Genomic DNA, 13,678 nt, shown 5'->3' with positions numbered 1-13,678 from the left:
AGGAAACTAGCTTTCGGCTTCACCCAGTCTGAGGTACACATCCGGCTCAACCGGCAGTAACAATCGCAGAGTTGCTCCCCTTATGCCCTAGCCGAATTAACGGGAACGTAGGGCATAAACACAGGAGCCAGGCAACCCAGCTTGGCCACAACTTAAGTCATATCGATGCATATAATGGTGAAGAAAAGGCACACATGGAAAACACATGTGTGATGGGCAAAAAGCCTTTTAGAGTAAGTTATGTTTAGCTTCCGTACAGGAAGCCCCCAGGTATTGCTTACACACATAGTGCGGCCGGAATAATCCGGGAGTCCGCACTGTATTAAATACTTTGTGTGAAGAGAAAAAAGATTGAGAAAGGAAAAGAGAGGGAGCATAATTAAATAGGAGGAGGTAAGGAGACTAACACAGAGTTCGGTGCTAGGCGTAGAATCTCCGGAGTCTAGACGCGTTCCATGGGTTTGGCTTAAGTCTGTTATCGCGCGCATTATGTAGGCGGTACACTCCTCCGGTTAGAACTTTGTCGATGATGAAGGGACCTTCCCACTTGGGTTTGAGCTTGTCCTTCGTCTTCTAGGGTAAGCGTAGAACGAGCTCGCCAATATTGTAAGTTTTGGCCCGCACTTCTCTGGTTTGGTATCGTCGAGCCTGTTGCTGATAGAACGCGGAAGGGGACTTCGCGACATCGCGCTCCTCCTCCAGGGCGTCCAAGTTATCCTGCCGATCTAACTCGGCTTCCTTCTCTTCATACATGCGTACGCGTGGAGAATCATGTATTATGTCGCAGGGTAGTACTGCTTCCGCGCCGTACACCAAAAAAAATGGTGTATATCCGGTGGTGCGATTCGGCGTGGTCCGCAGCCCCCAGAGTACGGAGTCGAGCTCCTCGACCCAATGAGTGTCCGACTCTGTCAAGGATCGCACTAGTCTAGGTTTGATGCCGCTCATGATGAGACCGTTTGCCCGTTCGACCTGGCCATTTGTTTGAGGATGGTAGACGGAAGCATAGTCGAGCTTAATGCCCATTTTGCCGCACCAAGATTTCAGTTCATCGGCTGTGAAATTTGAGCCATTATCGGTGATGATGTCATGGGGGAGACCGTATCGGCGTATGACCCCGGATAAAAGGTCTATTATTGGTCCGGATTCGGCCGTTTTCACTGGTTTGGCTTCTATCCATTTGGTGAACTTGTCTACCATGACCAATAAGTATTTTTTCTTGTGGCTTCCCCCTTTAAGGGGTCCAACCATATCCAGCCCCCAGACCGCGAAGGGCCAAGTTATGGGGATTGTTTGGAGAGCGGTAGGGGCATATGACTCTGATTGGCAAAGAGCTGGCAACCGACGCAGTGTTGGACAAGGTCCTGTGCGTATGCTCGAGTCGTCGACCAATAGAAACCTGTACGGAAGGCCTTGCTGACTAGTGCTCGAGCCGCGCCATGGTGCTCGCCCAGTCCGGAATGGATTTCAGCCAAGAGCTATCGCCCTTCCTCTTCGGAGATGCACCTTTGGAGCACTCCAGTCGCACTTTTCTTATAGAGTTCCCCTTCATGGACTTTGTAAGCTTTAGAACGCCGGACGATGAAGCGTGCTTCATTTTGGTCTTCGAGGAGCTCCTGCCTATTTAGGTAGGCCAAGAAAGGTTTAATCCACGGGGCGATGACAGCCATTATTTCATGGGCGGACGATGTTATTTCGGTGGTAGGGCCTCCGATTACGTCTGATAGTTCGGAATCTGGGGGTGTATTCGGATCCGTGCTGGTATTGCCAGACTCCCCTTCCCATACTACGGATGGCTTGAACAGCCTTTCCAGGAATATGTTGGGTGGGACAGGGTCGCGTTTAGCACCGATGCGGGCAAGGACATCTGCTGCTTGATTGTTTTCTCGAGCCACATGATGGAATTCGAGCCCCTCGAACCAAGCTGGCATTTTAGGGATGGCATTACGGTAGGCCGCCATTTTCGGATCATTGGCATCAAAGTCTCCATTTATTTGTCATATAGCGAGGTTTGAATCCCCGCGTACATCTAGGCGTTGAATGCCCATAGAGACTGCCATCCGAAGACCGTGCAACAGAGCCTCATATTCGGCTGCATTGTTGGAGTCTGTGTATAATATTTGGAGGACGTAATGGACCGTGTCTCCGGTGGGAGATGTCAGGACTACGCCTACTTCCAATCCGGCCATCATTTTAGAGCCGTCGAAGTGCATGATCCAGTTAGAGTATGCGTCGTACTCTTTAGGGAGTTTGGCTTCCGTCCATTCGGCGACAAAATCAGCTAATACTTGCAACTTGATAGCCCATCGAGGCTTGTATATTATGTCGAATGGAAGGAGCTCGATGGCCCATTTATCGATCCGACCTGTGGCATCGCAGATTTATTATATCTTTTAGTGGTACATCGGAGGCCACCATAATCGAACACTCTTGAAAGTAGTGTCGTAGCTTTCGGGATGCCATGAAGACCGTGTATGCTATTTTTTGATAGTGTGGGTATCAAGATTTGCATGGGGTGAGGACCATGGATACGTAATAAACCGGCTACTATAGCGGGAATTTATATCCGTCAACCTCTCGTTCGACGACGAGTACTGCGCTTACAACTTGATGTGTTGCAGCTATGTACATCAGCATAGGTTCGCCGATATTTTGCGCTGTTAGGATTGGATTATTGGCCAATAAAGTCTTTATTTCATCGAGTCCGGCCACGGCTGCTTCTGTCCACACGAAGTGTTCGGTGCGCCGAAGAAGGCGGTAAAGAGCAATGCCTTTTCTCCTAACCTGGAGATAAAGCGGCTCAAAGTAGCCACGCATCCAGCTAGTTTCTGGATGTGTTTGAGGTCTGTTGGTATAGCCGACTGCAACAAAGCTCGAATTTTTGCCGGATTAGCTTCAATTCCTATATTGGAAACAATGAAGCCCAGCAGTTTTCCAAAGGGGACGCCGAAAACGCATTTCTCTTGATTCAGCTTGATGTCGTATGTTCGGAGGTTGTCGAACGTAAGCCTCAAGTCATATATTAGGGTTTCGATGTGTCTTGTTTTGATGACTACGTCGTCCACGTATGCCTCCACTGTTTTGCCGATTTGCTTTTCCAGGCATGTTTGAATCATGCGTTGGTAGGTTGCGCCGGCAATCTTAAGCCCGAAAGGCATAGTGTTGAAGCAGAAAGGGCCATATGGCATTTGATGGTATCCAGAGTATGCGTCGAGGAAACACAGGGAGTCGTGTCCTGCTGTGGCATCGATGATTTGATTGATGCGAGGGAGGGTAAAGGGATCCTTGGGGCAAGCCTTGTTAAGGTCTTTGAAGTCGACGCACAGGCGCCAGGATTTGTCCTTCTTTGGTACCATTACCAAGTTTGCCAGCCAATCCGGATGTTTGATATCTCTGATGAATCCGGACTCAAGTAGCTTAGCTAGCTCCTCCCCCATGGCTTGCCGTTTGGGCTCTGAAAATCGCCTTAGGGTCTGTTTGACGGGTTTGTATCCCTTTAGTATGTAAAGGTTGTGTTCAGCCAATTCGCGCGGGATGCTCGGCATGTCCGATGGGTGCCAGTCGAAAATGTCCCAATTCTCGCGTAAGAAGTCTCGCAGTGCGGCGTCCATAGCGGGGCTCAACTGTGTCCCGATGGAAGCTGTCTTCGTGGGGTCCATTGAGTGGACTTGGAATTTGACTATCTCATCTGCGAGTTTAAATGAGGTGGACTTGGGTCATTTGTCGAGTATCATGTCGTCCCTGTCCACGGTGGCGCGGAGCGTTGTTAATTCTTCTGTTGCCAGGGCTTCGGACAGTGCTTCCAAGGATAGAGTTGCGGTTTTGTTTTCGGCGCGGAGTGCGACGTCCGCATCACTAGCTAGAGTGATGATTCCATTGGGTCCGGGCATTTTAAGCTTCATGTACCCGTAATGGGGTATAGCTTGAAAGCTAGCAAACGCGTCCCGCCCTAGAAGGGTGTGGTATCCGCTGCCGAAAGAGGCCACTTGGAATATGATTTCTTCGGACCTGTAATTCTCTGGGGTGCCGAATACCACATCGAGTGTGATTTTCCCCGCACACCGTGCTTCCCGACTAGGGATAATTCCCCTGAACGTTGTGCCGCTTCGTTCAATGCGGCTTTTGTCAATTTCCATCTTCTTGAGTGTTTCTTCGTAGATTATGTTTAATCCGCTTCCGCCGTCCATGAGTACTTTAGTGAGCCGAAAGCCGTCCACTATTGGGCTAAGGACCAGAGCAGCTGGTGCCCAGATGGACTGGAAATGGGGTTCGTCACTGGCATTGAAAGTTATAGTAGTGTCGTTCCATGGATTTATTTTTGCCACATGGCAGATTTCAACGGAGCTTCGATGAGCTCGCTTGCGCCTATTGTTTGAGGCGAAAGTCTCGAAGACAGTTAGTACTGTATTGGGTTCCTTGGCGGGATGTTGTTCTGCTTTATGGCCTTCGAGGAGATCGTCGCCACTTTTCGCCACCTGCCGGAGTATCCAACAGGCCCTAAGGATATGGGTTGGCGTTACATCTGGCGTGCTGTGAAGCTTACATGGCTCGTTGAGCCATTCTTTCAATACGGTTCCACAACCTGGGGCGGGCTTTGGTTTCTTGGGAATTGAATTGGTCGACTTACGAGAGTTCGGACGTTTAGTTCAGACAAAGGTTCTGGTGAGGGTCGTACTATCCCAAAATTCTGTTTGGGTCTTCCAGGAGCTTTCCAACGCACAGTACTTCTGTACTATGGTTGCCAAGTCTGCAAAGTGTACTATGTCATGGCGACTTATAGCATTAAGGAGTCCTTTGTTCCTGCAGTTTCTGCAGAAAAGTGAGACTACATCTTCCTTGTGGCAGTCCTCGACCCTGTTAAGCGCAAGGAGGAACCTGGCCCAGTAACGGTGTACCGTCTCCTGGGGCTCTTTTCTGATATGGGAGAGACGGTTTAAGTCCGAGCAAGTGTTGTTGGATGAATCCGGATTTTTATCCGATCTAACACCCGGAGGTACGGGAGGTTCCGAGCCTGACAGTTCGGGATCTGGAGTATTACCCAATCCCTTCGGCCCAATGCCCGATTCTAAGTTCGGGACCTGGGTCATGTCTTCCTCTGAGTAGGTGTTCGGCTTACTGAGTTCGGTGATCCGGACATAATTCGTTCTCAAAGTCGAGGGGCAACCCGCGTGTGGTTCCTCCACTACCGCTATTTCATGGGTGGCCGGCGGGGATCTAATGTCCCTTTGGTCGTGTTTAAGCCCAATCCGGTCATAGTCCATAGCGACTACCAAACCGGCAATGCGATCCAAGAGAACATTAAGGGAGGAGTGCTCAGTCGGATCCATCTTTTCGGCAAGCTCGGAATTGATGCGAAGGTTATGCGTGATGACCCGAGAGGCCATTGTTGGCGCGACAGCCGATGGGGCGGCCATAATGAAGCCGCCAAGCTGGAGAGTCTGGCCCACAGCCAGCGCTCCCCCAGAGGTGATGTCGTCCTTGACCACGAGACGAGCCATCGAGCCTTGTAGTGACGAGACAGAGGAACTCTCAATGAAAGCACCAATGTTGGTGTCAAAACCGGCGGTTCTCGGGTAGGGGGTACCGATCTGTGCGTCTTAGGCAGATGGTCACAGGAAGCAAGGGACACAATGTTCACCCAGGTTCGGGCCCTCTCGATGGAGGTAAAACCCTACTTCCTGCTTGATTAATATTGAAGATATGAGTAGTACAAGAGTAGATCTACCACGAGATCATAGAGGCTAAACCCTAAGAGCTAGCCTATGATGGTATGATTGTAATTGTGATCGGCCTTCTAAGGACCATCCTCTTCGGTTTATATAGACACAGAGAGAGCTAGGGTTTACATTGAGTCGGTTACAAGGAAGGAAATATAATATCCGGATCGCCAAGCTTGTCTTCCACGCAAAGGAGAGTCCCATCCGGACACGGGCCGAAGTCTTGAGTCTTGTATCTTCATGCTTCAATAGTCCGGATGATGTATATAGTCCGGCTGTCCGGATACCCCCTAATCCAGGACTCCCTCAGTCACTCGCAAAAGTGAGATCTAATCAAGATAATAAAGTAAATATTTTTCGTATTTTTGTTATACAAATTGGAAAGTAAAGACTGCAAAATAGTAATCTAGATTTAAAGAGATGCAATGTAATGGAAAAGAGATGTAATATAATAGAAAAGAGACCCGGTGGACATAGGTTTCACTAGTAGCTTCTCTCGAGATAGCATGTATTATGGTGGGTGAACAAATTACTGTCGAGCAATTGATAGAAAAGCGCATAATTATGAAGACATCTAAGGCAATGATCATGAACATAGGCATCACGTCCGTGTCAAGTAAACCGACTCCTGCCTGCATCTACTACTATTACTCCACAAGTCGACCGCTATCCAGCATGCATCTAGAGTATTAAGTTCATAAGAAGGAGTAACACATTAAGCAAGATGACATGATGTAGCGGGATAAACTCAAGCAATATGATATAAACCCCATCTTTTTATCCTCGATGGCAACAATACAATACATGCCTTGCTGCCCCTACTTTAACTGGGAAAGGACACAGCAAGATTGAACCCAAAGCTAAGCACTTCTCCCATGGCAAGAAAAATCAATCTAGTAGGCCAAACTAAACGGATAATTTGAAGATACTTGCAAAGATATCAAATCATGCATATAAGAATTCAGAGAAGAACCAAATAATATTCATAGATAATCTTGTTCATAAATCCACAATTCATCGGATCTCGGCAAACACACCGTAAAAGAGTATTAGATCAAATAGATTTGCAAGAACATCGAGGAGAACTTTGTATTGAGAATCAAAAAGAGATACGAAGCCATCTAGCTAATAACTATGAAGCGGAAGGTCTATGGTAAACTACTCATGCTTCATCGGAGAGGCAATGGTGTTGATATAGAAGCCCTCTATGATCGAATCCCCCTCCGACAGATCGCCAGAAAAGGCCCCAGGGATCTCACGAGTACAGAATGTTGTGGCAGTGGAAAAGTGGTTCCGTGGCTCCCCTTGATATTTATAGGGTATAAGAGTATATATAGGCGAAAGATGTACGTTAGTGGAGCTAAGAGGGACCCACGAGGGTGGGTGGCACGCCTACCCCCCTGGGCGCGCCCTCTTGCCTCGTGGACGCTGAGGGAGTCCTGGATTAGGGGGTATCCGGACAGCCGGAGTATATACTTTGGCCGGACTGTTGGACTATGAAGATACAAGATTGAAGACTTCGTCCCGTGTCTGGATGGGACTCTCCTTTGCATGGAAGGCAAGCTTGGCGATTCGGATGTTAGATCTCCTTCTTTGTAACCGACTCTGTGTAACCCTAGACTCCTCCGGTGTCTATATAGAACGGAGGGTTTAGTCCATAGGACGAGAACAATCATAATCATAGGCTAGCTCCTAGGGTTTAGCCTCTACGATCTCGTGGTAGATCAACTCTTGTAATACTCATATCATCAAGATCAATCAAGCAGGAAGTAGGGTATTACCTCCATCGAGAGGGCCCGAACCTGGGTAAAACATCGTGTACCTGCCTCCTGTTACCATTAGCCTGAGACGCATAGTTCGGGACCCCCTACCCGAGATCCGCCGGTTTTGACACCGACAATGGTGCTTTCTTTGAGAGTTCCTCTCTGTCGTCGCTATAAGGCTCGATGGCTCCTTCAATCATCAACAACAACACGGTCCAGGGTGAGACTTTTGTCCCCGGACAGATCTTCGTGTTCGGCGGCTTCGCACTGCGGGCCAATTCACTTGGCCATCTGGAACAGATCAAGAGCTACGCCCCTGGCCATCAGGTCAGGTTCGGAAACTTGAATTACACGGCCGACATCCGCGGAGACTTGATCTTCGATGGATTCAGGCCTACGTAAGGAGCGCCGAACGGTCACGACGAGCATGACTTAGATCTGATGTTGGACAGTATTTGGGATATCGCACCTACAGCAGCTCCGGACCTAAATCTGGGGCAGATCGCATCGTCCGAGGACGGGCGGATGGACCCCGCCACGGACGCCGCATACTCATCAGCGGTAGAGCCGAGCACAGACTCCACCTCTAAGGAAATCTGTGTCGCTGGACCCCCGAACATGTGTCCAGCCGTAGGTTCTAGACCACGCGCATCCGGGCCCAGCGAATTAGATTGGGCTCTGTTAATGGAGTTCACCGCTGTGGATATCTTTCAGCACTCACCCTTCGGTGACGTGCTGAATTCATTAAGGTCTCTATCTTTGTCAGGAGACTCTTGGCCGAACTATGTCCGGCTCAAGTGGGAAGCAGGTGACAAAGAAATTCGTTACCCACCCACCACCCACTTCATTGCCACTTTTGATGATTTAACCGACGTGCTTGACTTCGACTGCGAAGACATCGACGGTATGGACGACGATGCAGGAGAAGAATAGGAACCACCGCCCACAGGGCGCTGGACAGCCACCTCCTCGTATGATATATATATGGTGGACACTCCCAAAGGAAAAAACGGCGATGAGGCAACAGAGGATAACCCCTTAGGGAAGCAATCATAGCATGGGCGTCATCGGCGCCACTCTAAGCTCCGCCACAGCAATACAGGCACAGCTGACAAAAACAATCCGGAAGGTGTCGAAGATGAATACAATCACGATCAGCCTACCTTCGAGTAGGCCGAACAGGAAGACGGGCAGGTTAGCCCAGATGAAAAGGCACGGACGGATACTTGGAGGATGACAACTATATGCCTCCCTCCGAAGACGAGGTGAGCGTCAACGACAATGAATTCGGCATGCCTGAGGATCCCGTGGAGCAGGAGCGCTTCAAGCTCCGGCTTATAGCCACTACAAGAAGCCTGGAAAACAAGCAGCAGCAGCTCCAAGTTGATCAAGATCTGCTCACAGACAGATGGACTGAGGTCCTGGCAGCCGAGGAATACGGACTCGAGCGCCCCACCAAAGGTTACCCAAAGCACAAGTTGCTACCTCAACACGAGGAGGAGGTCCTAGAGCCTACACTACCAGCATAGGACGAGGTTGATCGGCCACCTCGTGGCCGAGATAAAACGGCGTATCAGTCCAAATACTAGCCCGCACCCCGTCGCCAATACACTACGGCCCGGGGCAATACGCAGGACCTGCGAGACATATTGGAAAACAAAGCAGGACAACCATTACATGATGATCTACGGATCGCGGGGCGAGCCCCAACACATGATGATGACCGTCATGCCAAATAGACTAACAAAAAGTCCGGTTGGGCCGAGCATAACCGACCAGACTTAGTCGAACTGTGTAGTAACATAGCCCGGCATAGAGGCGCCGCACACCACTTCTACTTCACTGATGAAGTAATGGATCACGAATTCCCAAAAGGGTTCAAACCCGTAAACATCGAATCATACGATGGCACAACAGACCCCGCGGTATGGATCGAAGATTTCCTTCTCCACATTCACATGGCCCTTGGTGATGACCTACACGCCATCAAGTATATTCCCCTTAAGCTCAAAGGAATAACCCAACACTGGCTGAATAGCCTGCCGGCAAACTCCATCGGCAGTTGGGAAAACCTGGAGGACGCATTCCTCGACAACTTCCAAGCCACCTAAGTGTGACCACCGGATGCTGATGACTTAAGTCACATTACTCAATAGCCCGGAGAGTCAGCCAGGAAATTCTGGAGTCGGTTCCTAACTAAGAAGAACCAAATTGTCGACTGTCCAGACACCGAAGCCCTGGCGGCCTTTGAGCAAAATATCCGCGATGAGTGGATCGCCCGACACCTCAGCAAAGAAAAACCGAAGTCCATGGCGGCCCTCACGACAATCATGACCCGCTTTTGCGCGGGCGAGGACAGCTGGCTGGCTCGTAGTAGCACCACCCCAAGAAACTCCGGCACTTCAGATGTCCGCGACAGTAACGGCAAGCCACGGCGCAACAGACATAATCGTCGGAACAATGGAGACAACCCGAAGATACTACAGTCAATGCCGGATTCAGCGGCACAAAATCCGGTCAGCGGAAAAAATCGTTCAAAAGAAACAATCAGGGATCGTCCAGTCTGGACCGCATACTCGACCGCTCGTGCCAAATTCACGACACCCCTGATAAGCCAGCCAACCACACTAACACAGATTGCTGGGTGTTCAAACAGGATGGCAAGTTGAATGCTGAAAACAAGGACAAGGGGCTGCACAGTGATGATGACGAGGAGCCCCGGTGTCCGAACACTGGGGGACAGAAGAAATTCCCCCCCCCCCAAGTGAAAACGGTAAACATGATCTATGCCGCCCACATTCCCAAACGGGAACGAAAGCGTGCACTAAGAGACGTCTACGCGATGGAGCCAGTCGCCCCAAAGTTCAACCCATGGTCATCCTGTCCGATCACTTTCGATCGTAGGGACTGACGGTGTCCTGGACTAGGGGGTACTCACCACGTCATCTCCCAATCAGCTAGATTGGGCCGAGGGCCCCCATGGCGGCATACTCATGGGCCAGTTCAGACAACCCCTGCCGCATACAAGGAAGACTCCAAAAGACTTGGCGCCCAAGACAAGGACTCTCCTAAACCCTAGGCCTCCGGTGTCTTATATAAACCGAGGCCAGGCTAGTCAATGGACAATCTCATATTCATTACCACAATCACGTGGTAGATACATGTACTCTGTACTACACCCATACAAATACAATCAAAAGTAGCATGTAGGGTATTATCTCTTCAAGAGAGCCCGAAGCTGGGTAAAACCCCGTGTTCATGTTACCATCGCTCAAAGACGCCTAGCTTAGGACCCCTACTACGAGATACGCCGGAATTGAACCGACATTGGTGCTTTCATTGAGAGCCTGCTAGGTGGTCGTCACGGTTCGGTGGGATAATCAAGTGATATTTTTTCAGTAAAAGATCTGTTTCATGTAAATTATCTCTTTGCAAAATCATTGTGGTCGCGTTGTATTATTGTTTATAGATAGATAGGGATCGAAGCAATATCAATGGTGTCGGCATCGTGCGTCCGTCGCCGGACAATACATTGGATCCGGATAGCAGGTGGCGGATGTGATGTCAACGCGAAAAAGAAAAAAAATTGCAACCTGACCAGTGGCGTTTGAGCCGAGGAAACCACGCACGCAGGGTAACAGGGACGACCAGACTCCAGCTCAGTGTAGTGTATATCAGGAAGATTCTCTTCCTTTCCTTTTTTTAATCCGGCTCCTAGTTCGGCTGCAGTTTTGCAGATGTATTTTGTTGACACTTACACAAAGGTTTTCCGTCTATGTCAATCGGGCGAGACGACCTGCACGTCAGAACCTTCGTGTTCAGATCAGTCGTTCCGTATATTGTTCGGCCCGACGCAGTCTTGAGGCACTCCGGCTAGGACGTCCCACGAGCATTATCGCCTCATCCGCCGTCGGTTTGGATGTTGTCGGATGATTCCTCAAGTGCAATTGTTTTAGTTATTCGCGTTGTGCATATTTATAATATTTCAAATAGTATTTTCTACTCGTCAACAATTTTTTGTACGGTGGGTTTTACAGCCTGGTCTACATTAAGGCCGTCATTTTAAGGTGATCCGATTTGCCGCACTGTCCCACGCGCATCGTGTCTGTAACTCGGTTCTGGCGTCACCTCGGTGCGCGTGCCTCTACCGACGTTTGCGTGCGGCTACTCCACCATGCCGAACTCGGCGCTCAGGCCATTTTTAGTTAATTATTTACTTCGCTTAAGTTAATTAAGTAGAAGAATTTTTTAAGTATATTATTATTATAATTACTTGTCATTACTTTTGTCCCGCACTATTTTATGTGCATTGGTGAACCAACTTCCGTGGGTCTGTCTCACCATCTCGACGAACTGACGCCGCCGTCCCTCCAACAGGCCATAATTTTTTAATCTTTTTTACTCATTTTGCATAATTTTTTGATTATGGAATGATTTTTTTTTATTATTATTATCTCCGGTTTGCACTATTTCCTGTGCACAGGAGAATGATCCGGATTGGGCAGCGCTGTCAGTACGTCATCTCGGCTGGACCGGGGGCATCATCAACACTTCATTACCCCACGCCGGGGACTTCGGCGTCAATCTGTCAGCCTGCACCACTTTGGATTGCCGAGCTCTTCGCTCCGCCACCTAGGGACCGGCTTGGGGGCTGGGACCTTGTCCCGCCGTAAGCTCAGACCGCGTCATCAATGTCGAACACATTAACCAGCTAAGTCGCTTTCATGCTCAAAGTTTTAAAATTTAAAATTTTGTTCGGTCCGACCAAGCATTATACTTTTTTATCAAAAAGTGGTTTGTGAAAGACTTCCTTGTCCAAACTTTGTTTGTGACACACAAATTCACATACCCCTTTACTCGGGGGCTTCCTTTATGAAGCATTTCCTCTTGCATATGATTATACTTGTACGGCTTCGTTCCTTGTTCGTGTATTACGCCACAGTATGCACCATATTGACTTAAGTTGTTCCGCAAGCTGGGTTGCCTGGCTCCTGTGCTTACCCCTACGTTCTCGATTGTTCAGCTAGGGAGTAAAGGGAGCACTTGTGCAATTGTCACGACCGGGTCGTCCGAGCTCTGACCTCAGACTGGGTGAAGCCGAAAGCTAGCGCTCTTATTGTTTTGAACCATGGTCGGCACACAATGGAACTCATGAGTACAAAATATCTATTGCACAAGTCTCATAATGACAATGAGCACCAAAGAAAGGTATCGGTGGGGGTACTATTTTCTTCGAAGATGCTTCTTACACTTTGTTAGTAATATAGCATAAGTTCCCTAAGCGCGCTTTGTCTGTTACAGCCTTATGGCCTAATTGCCTGGTTATCGGAAACACCGTCGATATTCTCGACATGTGCAGTACATAACACTTTTCGGTCCTCGACTGAAGAGGGAGAAGCCGATGGTCGGTTAAGACGCGTATAAAGTTCGGCTGAACACAGATATGATACAAGTACTTCGGTACATACAATCATTTTACATAAAATTCTTTTACCTAAGTCACTCGGGGGCTCTTAAATTTGTTTGAGCTGTTTTATAATAAGTGTTTTTCTTCCCAGTCGTTGCAAAGTTTTTTTTCTATCACTACTTTTTTCAACGCGAGTGTGTGGTCAATAGCCGGATTTCTCTCTCAAAGTACTCAGCCTTCGGGATAGGAGGTTGAAGCCGTAGGCTGACCCGCTTGAAGTCTTGAGATAGGACGTGTCATGTTAAATCACGACAGAAGCACAATTTTTTTCTCTAAGACCAGTTTTCTGATTGGCACTGAACAATTAATCAGGTTCAAATGTCGAGTTTTTACTGACGTTTTTTGGTTTTCCAATCCTGTGGCACTTTTCAACTATTTGTGTGTTTTCCGCATAAGTCTCGCAGTGCAATGCCAGACACCTTTAGAGATTCGGCAAAAATTCTCAAATATTGCTATATATGCATTTGTTTCGAATTGTGTCTTGGGTCGATAGTTGGGTTGCCCGGCTCCTGTGCCTGCCTCCTACATTCCGCTTTGTTCGGATAGGTGTGCAAAAGGAGAACCACTGCGATTGTGCTTCTAGCTCGCATGGTTAAGCACCTCGATGGAGAAAGCCGAAAACTGACTGTCACAATAAGCATAAACTGGTCAGCGATCTGATGACTATGTTAAATGACGGGCCGTTCATAACATTGGCCGAAGTGTTTATTGCTTGACCTCGGCTGTCGCCA

The sequence above is a fragment of the Triticum dicoccoides genome, chromosome 7B, assembly GCF_002162155.2.
Source record: "Triticum dicoccoides isolate Atlit2015 ecotype Zavitan chromosome 7B, WEW_v2.0, whole genome shotgun sequence".
Taxonomy (NCBI): Eukaryota; Viridiplantae; Streptophyta; class Magnoliopsida; order Poales; family Poaceae; genus Triticum; species Triticum dicoccoides.
This window is presented reverse-complemented; position numbering follows the sequence as displayed.